The 10552-nt window shown below is 48.3% G+C and overlaps 1 protein-coding gene across 5 annotated transcripts in view; it reads left to right on the top strand.

Moving 5' to 3' along the window:
* Nucleotides 1–3804: 3804 nt before the first annotated feature.
* The window catches only part of RNMT (RNA guanine-7 methyltransferase), a 96101-nt gene continuing 89353 nt past the window's right edge, over nucleotides 3805–10552 (top strand). For 3 of the 5 annotated variants that reach the window (XM_073631285.1, XM_073631288.1, XM_073631289.1), the window contains exon 1: nucleotides 3805–3960. The gene's annotated coding sequence lies outside the window, so the exon portion shown is untranslated. Of the gene's footprint in view, nucleotides 4032–10552 lie in introns of all 5 variants that reach the window. The other 2 variants (XM_073631286.1, XM_073631287.1) reach the window with 2 other exon arrangements.

Raw genomic sequence — 10552 nt, 5'->3', positions numbered from 1 at the left:
GGAATAAATGTCCTGACCCGGGGGGGACACTCGGGAGGGAATAAATGTCCTGACCCGGGGGGGACACTCGGGAGGGAATAAATGTCCTGACCCGGGGGGGACACTCGGGAGGGAATAAATGTCCTGACCCGGGGGGGACACTCGGGAGGGAATAAATGTCCTGACCCGGGGGGGACACTCGGGAGGGAATAAATGTCCTGACCCGGGGGGGACACTCGGGAGGGAATAAATGTCCTGACCCGGGGGGGACACTCGGGAGGGAATAAATGTCCTGACCCGGGGGGGACACTCGGGAGGGAATAAATGTCCTGACCCGGGGGGGACACTCGGGAGGGAATAAATGTCCTGACCCGGGGGGGACACTCGGGAGGGAATAAATGTCCTGACCCGGGGGGGACACTCGGGAGGGAATAAATGTCCTGACCCGGGGGGGACACTCGGGAGGGAATAAATGTCCTGACCCGGGGGGGACACTCGGGAGGGAATAAATGTCCTGACCCGGGGGGGACACTCGGGAGGGAATAAATGTCCTGACCCGGGGGGACACTCGGGAGGGAATAAATGTCCTGACCCGGGGGGGACACTCGGGAGGGAATAAATGTCCTGACCCGGGGGGGACACTCGGGAGGGAATAAATGTCCTGACCCGGGGGGGACACTCGGGAGGGAATAAATGTCCTGACCCGGGGGGGACACTCGGGAGGGAATAAATGTCCTGACCCGGGGGGGACACTCGGGAGGGAATAAATGTCCTGACCCGGGGGGGACACTCGGGAGGGAATAAATGTCCTGACCCGGGGGGGACACTCGGGAGGGAATAAATGTCCTGACCCGGGGGGGACACTCGGGAGGGAATAAATGTCCTGACCCGGGGGGGACACTCGGGAGGGAATAAATGTCCTGACCCGGGGGGGACACTCGGGAGGGAATAAATGTCCTGACCCGGGGGGGACACTCGGGAGGGAATAAATGTCCTGACCCGGGGGGGACACTCGGGAGGGAATAAATGTCCTGACCCGGGGGGGACACTCGGGAGGGAATAAATGTCCTGACCCGGGGGGGACACTCGGGAGGGAATAAATGTCCTGACCCGGGGGGGACACTCGGGAGGGAATAAATGTCCTGACCCGGGGGGGACACTCGGGAGGGAATAAATGTCCTGACCCGGGGGGGACACTCGGGAGGGAATAAATGTCCTGACCCGGGGGGGACACTCGGGAGGGAATAAATGTCCTGACCCGGGGGGGACACTCGGGAGGGAATAAATGTCCTGACCCGGGGGGGACACTCGGGAGGGAATAAATGTCCTGACCCGGGGGGGACACTCGGGAGGGAATAAATGTCCTGACCCGGGGGGGACACTCGGGAGGGAATAAATGTCCTGACCCGGGGGGGACACTCGGGAGGGAATAAATGTCCTGACCCGGGGGGGACACTCGGGAGGGAATAAATGTCCTGACCCGGGGGGGACACTCGGGAGGGAATAAATGTCCTGACCCGGGGGGGACACTCGGGAGGGAATAAATGTCCTGACCCGGGGGGGACACTCGGGAGGGAATAAATGTCCTGACCCGGGGGGGACACTCGGGAGGGAATAAATGTCCTGACCCGGGGGGGACACTCGGGAGGGAATAAATGTCCTGACCCGGGGGGGACACTCGGGAGGGAATAAATGTCCCTGGGGGGGACACTCGGGAGGGAATAAATGTCCTGGGGGGGACACTCGGGAGGGAATAAATGTCCTGGGGGGGACACTTGGGAGGGAATAAATGTCCTGGGGGGGACACTTGGGAGGGAATAAATGTCCTGGGGGGGACACTTGGGAGGGAATAAATGTCCTGGGGGGGACACTTGGGAGGGAATAAATGTCCTGGGGGGGACACTTGGGAGGGAATAAATGTCCTGGGGGGGACACTTGGGAGGGAATAAATGTCCTGGGGGGGACACTTGGGAGGGAATAAATGTCCTGGGGGGGACACTTGGGAGGGAATAAATGTCCTGGGGGGGACACTTGGGAGGGAATAAATGTCCTGGGGGGACACTTGGGAGGGAATAAATGTCCTGGGGGGGACACTTGGGAGGGAATAAATGTCCTGGGGGGGACACTTGGGAGTGAATAAATGTCCTGGGGGGGGACACTTGGGAGGGAATAAATGTCCTGGGGGGGGACACTTGGGAGGGAATAAATGTCCTGGGGGGGACACTTGGGAGGGAATAAATGTCCTGGGGGGGACACTTGGGAGGGAATAAATGTCCTGGGGGGGATACTTGGGAGGGAATAAATGTCCTGGGGGGACACTTGGGAGGGAATAAATGTCCTGGGGGGACACTTGGGAGGGAATAAATGTCCTGGGGGGGACACTTGGGAGGGAATAAATGTCCTGGGGGGGACACTTGGGAGGGAATAAATGTCCTGGGGGGTACACTTGGGAGGGAATAAATGTCCTGGGGGGGGACACTTGGGAGGGAATAAATGTCCTGGGGGGACACTTGGGAGGGAATAAATGTCCTGGGGGGACACTTGGGAGGGAATAAATGTCCTGGGGGGGACACTTGGGAGGGAATAAATGTCCTGGGGGGGGACACTTGGGAGGGAATAAATGTCCTGGGGGGGGACACATGTGAGAGAATGAATGTCCTGGGGGGGGACACTTGGGAGGGAATAAATGTCCTGGGGGGACACTTGGGAGGGAATAAATGTCCTGGGGGGGACACTTGGGAGGGAATAAATGTCCTGGGGGGGACACTTGGGAGGGAATAAATGTCCTGGGGGGGACACTTGGGAGGGAATAAATGTCCTGGGGGGGACACTTGGGAGGGAATAAATGTCCTGGGGGGGACACTTGGGAGGGAATAAATGTCCTGGGGGGGACACTTGGGAGGGAATAAATGTCCTGGGGGGGGGACACTTGGGAGGGAATAAATGTCCTGGGGGGGGACACTTGGGAGGGAATAAATGTCCTGGGGGGGACACTTGGGAGGGAATAAATGTCCTGGGGGGGACACTTGGGAGGGAATAAATGTCCTGGGGGGGACACTTGGGAGGGAATAAATGTCCTGGGGGGGACACATGGGAGAGAATGAATGTCCTGGGGGGGGACACTTGGGAGGGAATAAATGTCCTGGGGGGACACTTGGGAGGGAATAAATGTCCTGGGGGGACACTTGGGAGGGAATAAATGTCCTGGGGGGACACTTGGGAGGGAATAAATGTCCTGGGGGGGACACTTGGGAGGGAATAAATGTCCTGACCTGGGGGGGACACTTGGGAGGGAATAAATGTCCTGACCTGGGGGGAAACTCGGGAGGGAATAAATGTCCTGACCTGGGGGGGGCACTTGTGAGGGAATGAGTGACAAAACACAACCAGCGACGTGCCGGCCCATACACCCTTCAATGACCCTGGGGGGCACCCTGTTGTTCTCTCCACCCTACTTACTATAAGGATAGGAGGACAAGCAGAGGGAGGTGCCGTGTGCCCCCACCCAGGTCATAATGACCCCCCATTATACTCGTACCTGGAGCCGCGCTCTCATTCGGTGACAGGGCGCTGTGCAGATTACAGACTGGAACGCTGCACGCTGCAACCGGGCCCCGCCCCCTCCCAGGCCTACACATCAGGCACGCACAGCATCATGGGACTTGTAGTTTATCTCTACCTCATAATGTCTAATGGAACGGAAGAGACGCCAGTGTATAGAATTGATGCCAAATGCCACCGTTTGTTTTTTGTTTTGTTTTTATGAAGTATCTTTAAATACACTTACATTGAAAACAGGCTGTGCTCCACGCTCCCGCTAAATACCAATGCTGCGCAGTTCTTCCTCCTGGCCGCAGGGGGCGCACGGTGATTGGCTGAGAGGAGGATCCCTAGCTTCCGGTCTCGGTGGTGGATATTCCGGATACACGAGCAGCGCAGGAATTAGAAGAGTCGCAGGCTGTTTTATTGTTGCCGGGAGAGGTGTGTGTGTGGGGTAAGAGGGATTGTTGTTGGCGAGTCTGGGGCTTTATGAATTGCATCGTTTTTTATTGGTGAGGACTCGTTAGGTTTATATTATACTGAATGTTAATATTTTTTTTTTATGTAAGTGAATAAGACAGACGTGTTCAGGCAGGTTACCTCTGCTCCTCTGAGGGGCCCAAGTAGACGGCATTTACACCTAAGGGCCCATTCACATCAGGCTATTTTATTGCAGTCCCATTACAAGAAAAGGTGAAATGCGTTGACTCCTGCCTGGTTGGTTCTTATCACCGCGTTGTAGTGCTGAAAAAAAAATACAACATGCATGACTTTTCTGCGCAACACCACGCAATCCACCGCCTCCCACCACACTGCAGCCAATAGAACTTAAACAGAATCTTCACTACATCTGTACACCACAAACCAAAAAACACTATTCAATTCATTTTTAAAGCAAACCGCAGTTGATGGAGGAAAAAATCTACTGCAAGGCAATGTCATCATGTGCAAGTATGCATGGCATACTAGCACATTATGATAGTTACCTTAGAACGAATCCCTCCAGTGCCATTCTTTCACATCTGAGAAGGCTGACATCTTCCTTCAGTCTTTCTTCCAGGTTCGTGTCTTCTGAGTGGCCAGGAGCGTGATGACGTCACTCCCGCACGTTCCGTTTACGGCACAGGCTCTGCAGGTCGGGCTTCAGAGCACATGCGGTGGTAACGTCACCAGCTGCGTGCACTCTGAATATTTTCTAAACTGTGGAAGTTTAGGAGATATTCACAGCACCTACAGAGCCTTACTATAGGCATGCCTGTAGGTAAAAGTGGTAGAACAGCGTTTATTACAACTTTAATATTCAAACCAAACTCCCCCATGCTTGATTATGTTGAGAAATCACTTTGAAAAACGACTCTCTAGCATTTCTGGCTTTGGCCATCTTGAGTGAGGGCAGATTATGCATTTAGCATTTCCTTCCTGGAATCCATCTGTCCATAGCTCATTCATACAAGCAGGAAGGTGTGCTTAGCTGAGAAATCCCTTCCTGAAGACTCCTTGGATTTATTACATTGTTTGCCATAGTAGAGCTGCACGATTAATCGCAGAGGATCGTTAGCACGATTCTCCGCCCGCCACGATCGCAACCCCAGATTCTGATCATTAAACAAATTGTCACCTGAAAAGCGCACGCCGCGCAGGGATCGATGGTGTCGCCGGGAAGCTGGCATCGCTATTGTGGCCGTGGTATGAGGTTACCTGTTACGAAGCGGAGGGGAAGCCGCCAAAGCCAGTGTGAAATGCTAATGGTGGGGTATTCCGGAACTGACGTTAGCAAAGAATGTGATTGGTCAGTATTTTTCTTCTTCCCAGTGGTCTCAGGGACAGCGCACCATTACACATGTGACTGCAGCATTGAGTGGCACTGGCGAAATGTGAGCTGTTGCTATACTGCTTTTAAGAATCAGCAAATGTTTTGTATTCTCTCTCAATCAGTCACTCTCTAGCAATCTCTTTCTCCTAAAAAAAAAAAAAAAAAAAAAAAAAAAAAAAAAATTACTTCGCGAGAATTGTGATCTTTTTATTCTTAGCAAAAAAATCGTGATTTTCATTTTGGCCAGAATCGTGCAGCCCTAGTGCCTAGGCTAATAATGCTAGCAGCATGAGGATTAAAACTAATCAGTGTTGATTGGAAGATTGAAGTTCCACTTTTTTAAAACACCATTGTGTGACATTTCAATACAGTTCTTTAAAAAAAAAAAAAATGGTGCGATGTGCCATGATCTGCACTGCTTTCATCCCACTGCACACCAGTGGCTTCATGTTAACTGGCCCTTGGTACTTCATGATCATGTGTAAAATCCATATGATTTCACATGTTTTTTAAGTGTGTGAAACAGGTCTGTGACTTTGTTGGCATTCAGTGACGCTCAAAATGTGGCAAAAAGATGTATATGTAGCATGTGGATGCGGCAAAGCCTTGTTTAAAAAAAACAAAAAAACGCACTAGTCAACAAGGTTCATGAGCTTATTTGTAGCACATAGGACAGTCTATTGAAATCAATAGGCTGCAGTATATGTATGGCACAAAAATGCAGCACGATTTTGCGTGAGTTTATAAAGCACAAAATGTGGATGTAGCCTAAAGCCTCGTACACACTGTACGTTTTGTTGGACATCCGAGCGTCTGATTTTTGTCAAAAGGGCGTGTGCAGGATCTTATCTTGCATACTAATGTTATTAATTGTTGTGCCTCAAACACGAACTTAGTGACGTACTACGAGGGATTTCAGCTCTTGAGCGCCACCCTTTGGGCCCCTTCTGTTAATTTCGTGTTTGGCGAACATTGATTCCGAGCATGCGTGTTTACACTCTCGACTTTTGTGTGACGAGTTTGTGTACTGACCGTACGAAAATCTAACAAATTTACTAGCCTGTCATTAGGGGTGTAACGGATCAAAAAACTCATGGTTCGGATCGTTCCTCGGATCAGAGTCACGGATCGGATCATTTTCGGATTAGCAAAAAAAAAAAAAGACAAGACAAATAAACATAAATTTTGTCTTTTTGTTTATTAACACTTTTAAATTACTTAATCTCCCCCACCGCTGTAATATCCACCATCTCCCCCACCGCCGAGTGTACCAAGATGGCCACCGCTCTAAAGCTCGGTTGAATCCACGGCCTTTCCTAAGACCGAGGCAGCGGAGCACTCCACGGATCGCCTGGTTTGCCGATCCAAACAGGTTGACCCGTTCGGATCACTGATCGGTGACGATCCGTTGCACCCCTACCTGTCATCCAACATTTGTTGGCTGAAAATTGGAAAACAATTGTTGAAAGGAGCGTACTAATGGTAAGAACTTCAGACAACAGCCTGTCAAACGACAATCCCCTTCTGATTTTCATACCATGTGTACGAGGCTTAAGAGTACATATTCACCATGGTTCCCCTGCTAAACTACCTTACTGCTGGGTGATTTTATTTTCAACCTTCCGATTTAAAGTGGAAGAAAAAAACAATACAACTGCATAACTGGTGAATGATGCTTCTCAATTGCTTGGATGGTCCCCAAAGATTCTTTCTACTTAATTGTCACCTTTTTGCATTTCTTGTATGAAGTCACATGACGCACAGCTCTAGTTCTATCCACTTTCTCTGATTTTGTTGCTGCTGCTGGGTGTGAACTCTTATGCCGCGTACACACGACCGGACTTTCCGGCAGAAAAGGGCCGACGGAATCATTCCGTCAATTCGATATTCCAGTCGCACACGTTCCCGGACAAATGGCAATAGAACATTAGCGGGTGCTGTAACGATTACCAGTTGGGTTCTGGAAGCATCAAACAGAAGTACATCTTCGCCAGCACACCATGGATCAGCACACAAGATTGTCCAAAAAAAGGTTTTTAATGGAAACCGGTCACATCACAAGGGAGGTGCAACGTTTCGGGGCCACGCAGGACCCCTTCGTCAGGCAAGACTTGCCTGACGAAGGGGTCCTGCGCGGCCCCGAAACGTTGCACCTCCCTTGTGATGTGACCGTTTTGGATTAAAAACCTTTTTTTGGACAATCTTGTTTGCTGATCCATGGTGTGCTGGCGAAGATGTACTTCGGAATCATTCCGTCAGACATTCCGATCGCGTGTGGGCTTCATCAGACTTTTTTCTTTCTAAAATTCTGATGGACCTAGAAATAGAACATGTTTCAAATCTTTCCGATGGACTCAATTCCTATCGGGAAAACCGTTCATCTGTATGCTAGTCCGACGGACCAAAAACGACGCAAGGGCAGCTATTGGCTACTAACTATTGAACTTCCTTTTTCTAGTCCCATCGTACGTCAGCACATTCTAAACGAACAGACTTTGGTGTGATCGTGTGTAGGCAAGTCCGTCTCAGCGGAACTCCATCGGAAAGACCGTCAGTCTACTCTGACAGAAAGTCCTGTCGGGTGTACGTGGCATTAGCCAACAGTGCCATGGAACTGTGCTATGAGATTCAGCAGTTTTGTTGGCCCCAAAGGATGTGGACAAGCTTTATTTCATTTTAGATTTTTTTTTTTTTTTTTTTTTTTTTTTTTTTTGCCATCTGTGTCCTATTGGCTTGATTTCTCTTCACTTCCTGCCCTGTACCCACACAAGAAATGAGGTGAAATCCCTGCAAATTAAGGGAATTCCCTGGGTCTCCCAGGTCACCAGAACTAGCATCCCAATTGACAGATTTCCCCTATATTACTTTTCTGGGACAACCCAATATTTAGGAGTTTCTTTTACTTTCAATGATAATGATAAACGGAACAAATAGAGTGGATGAATCTCCTTAATGGGGGCACAGACAGCAATATGAAACTGACAGATATTTAAATCCATCTCTACTGTATCCAAAACTAAGAAAACCGTTTTGCCTTTTAGTTATACTTTAAAGATTTCCAGCTTTAGTTTCAGTTTAAATGGTTTATTCGGGTCAAGCAACTATTTCCCTCACTAACAGGTACAGCCACAGGGTGTGCTGTATAAATTGTATGTAGCTGAGGCTACATACAGAATACAGCACTGTGTTCTGGGTGCAAGAGGAGACCTTCCTGTCTCGCACCCAGAACAAAATAGCGTCATTCCGAACAACACTCGATGAATACAAAGCTTCCTCTGATTGGCTGAGTCAGAGAAGTGAACTGATGATGTTGCAATCTTTAACTTAGCCAATCAGAGGAAGCTTTGTATTTATTGATGGAATACAAAGCTATGAATGGCTGAGTGCCACTCGGACTGATGCTATTTTGTACCGGTTTGAGACAGGATGGTCTCTTCTCACACCTGGAATACAGTGCTGTATACTACATACAGTTTATACAGCACACCCAGCAGCCACACGTTAGTGAGGGAAATGGTTTGTTTGGGCCAGCTTGACCCAAATGAACTAACTATTTAAACTGTAACTAAAGCTGGAGATCCCCTTTAAAGGGTAACTAAATGCTGCAAACCTTTTCCCTCATCAGTGCTGACATTCTTGTTTGGTCTTCTTCAGGGTTCAGTATCTTCTTCCTGCTTCATTGGCAGGCCAAGGATGACCCAACTCCCACACATATGCACAGCACCAAGGCATACGAAACTTGTACAATGAGCTGTGCGTGTGCAGTTCAGTGTACACTCTAAAGAAGTTTGCAAGGTAAGAAGCTTTTGTTGCAGAAGAGACATTAGGGCATTGTGGCTTTTGATAAAAACCTTTACTGGTGGTGAATCACTGTAAACACTTGCACCTGGAAGATTCATCTGCAGTGAAGGGAAGGTTTACAGCTTTATACAGTAAATTTACTCCTATAGTATGTCTCTTCTGCAATTTAAGGAAAAAGAAAACCCTCCTGCTTGCACCTTTGTTCCCGGATTAGTTCCATCCTAAGATGTTTCTAAAGCCATTTGCTTGGCTTGTAGTAGGAAATAGTTAGAACCTCTTTCAGGTTTTTATTGTTGTCTGTTCTCAGTAGTGACACATTCACCTTCTCTGTTCTGGTGAGCAGGTAAAGTTTTCAGTTGTTGCCAAGTGTTTTTTCTTGAGGCAGGAAAAGAAAAATCTCAATGTATCACTGTAAAGAGAAAAAAAAAAAAAAAAAAAACTTGACACGGGTTTTATAGCTGAACACTAAGCATATATAAAGACAAAATAATGCAGCACAATATTAATTTACTTTTAAATGGAAGCAGTGCCTACATTTGAAGTATTAACTTGATACAGCCCCTGTGCAGCAGTACTCAGCACTGGGAGAGGGAGAAGCAGCACAAACAGTTGTGCTGAAGTGCTAACAAGGAGCAGTCTTCTGCTTTTTCTTTTGATTGTTTATTCACATGCTGGGGCAGAGACGAGTCCTGTAAGTGTTACCCAGCTGTAGCCAAAAGCAATCAGTTTTCTTTTTTTTTTTTTTTTTTTTTTTTTTTTGCCCTGCCACACAGGACTGTACTTTCTGGGAGGGCTGTGTAAATCTTAGAATAGAAATCACTTGTTTATTGAAACGGTTCCCATTTCACCCATGTAGCAGCTCTTTTCTGGGTGTTCAGCTTTAGCCATTCCCTATGTTATTGAAAGCGTAAAATATAGTTTGTTTTGGATTTTCTTTAAAGGTTCATGCGAACCAAAGTGACAAGTATGCTTTAAGCCCTCTTGCAGCTTTTGTTTGGTCACCTATTGTTGCTTGTCAAAACAAAATAAATTACTGCGGCTTCTAGGTATGGAGAAGCATGTGACCGCGCTAGGCCAGTCACTAGCACTGTCACATGGGGAGAGTCTATAGCCTTGCAGCAGCTACAACTTGAGCAACTCCCAGCTGACAAATCTTCGTACACTGATTTGTGTAGTAAAAGAACTTTTTTTTTTTTTTTTTTTTTTATTACTAACCTCTTTTTGCATCTACTTCCTTATGCCCTCAGAGGAACTAGTGATGCAGCCCCAGCTGCACAGATGGCCACCAGGAAGGCAACATCACTAGTGTCTTCGGGAGGATCCCATATCTAAGCTGTGAGATCTTGCAGTATTTTCATACTGTGCATGCACGGAATAAAGTAGATGAGCTGTGTAACATTACGCTCATTTGCTGTTTAA

Source organism: Aquarana catesbeiana, linkage group LG05 (assembly GCF_042186555.1).
Source record: "Aquarana catesbeiana isolate 2022-GZ linkage group LG05, ASM4218655v1, whole genome shotgun sequence".
NCBI classification, from domain to species: domain Eukaryota; kingdom Metazoa; phylum Chordata; class Amphibia; order Anura; family Ranidae; genus Aquarana; species Aquarana catesbeiana.
The sequence above is the reverse complement of the archived record's forward strand: the minus strand, read 5'-3'. Positions and strand labels throughout refer to the sequence as shown.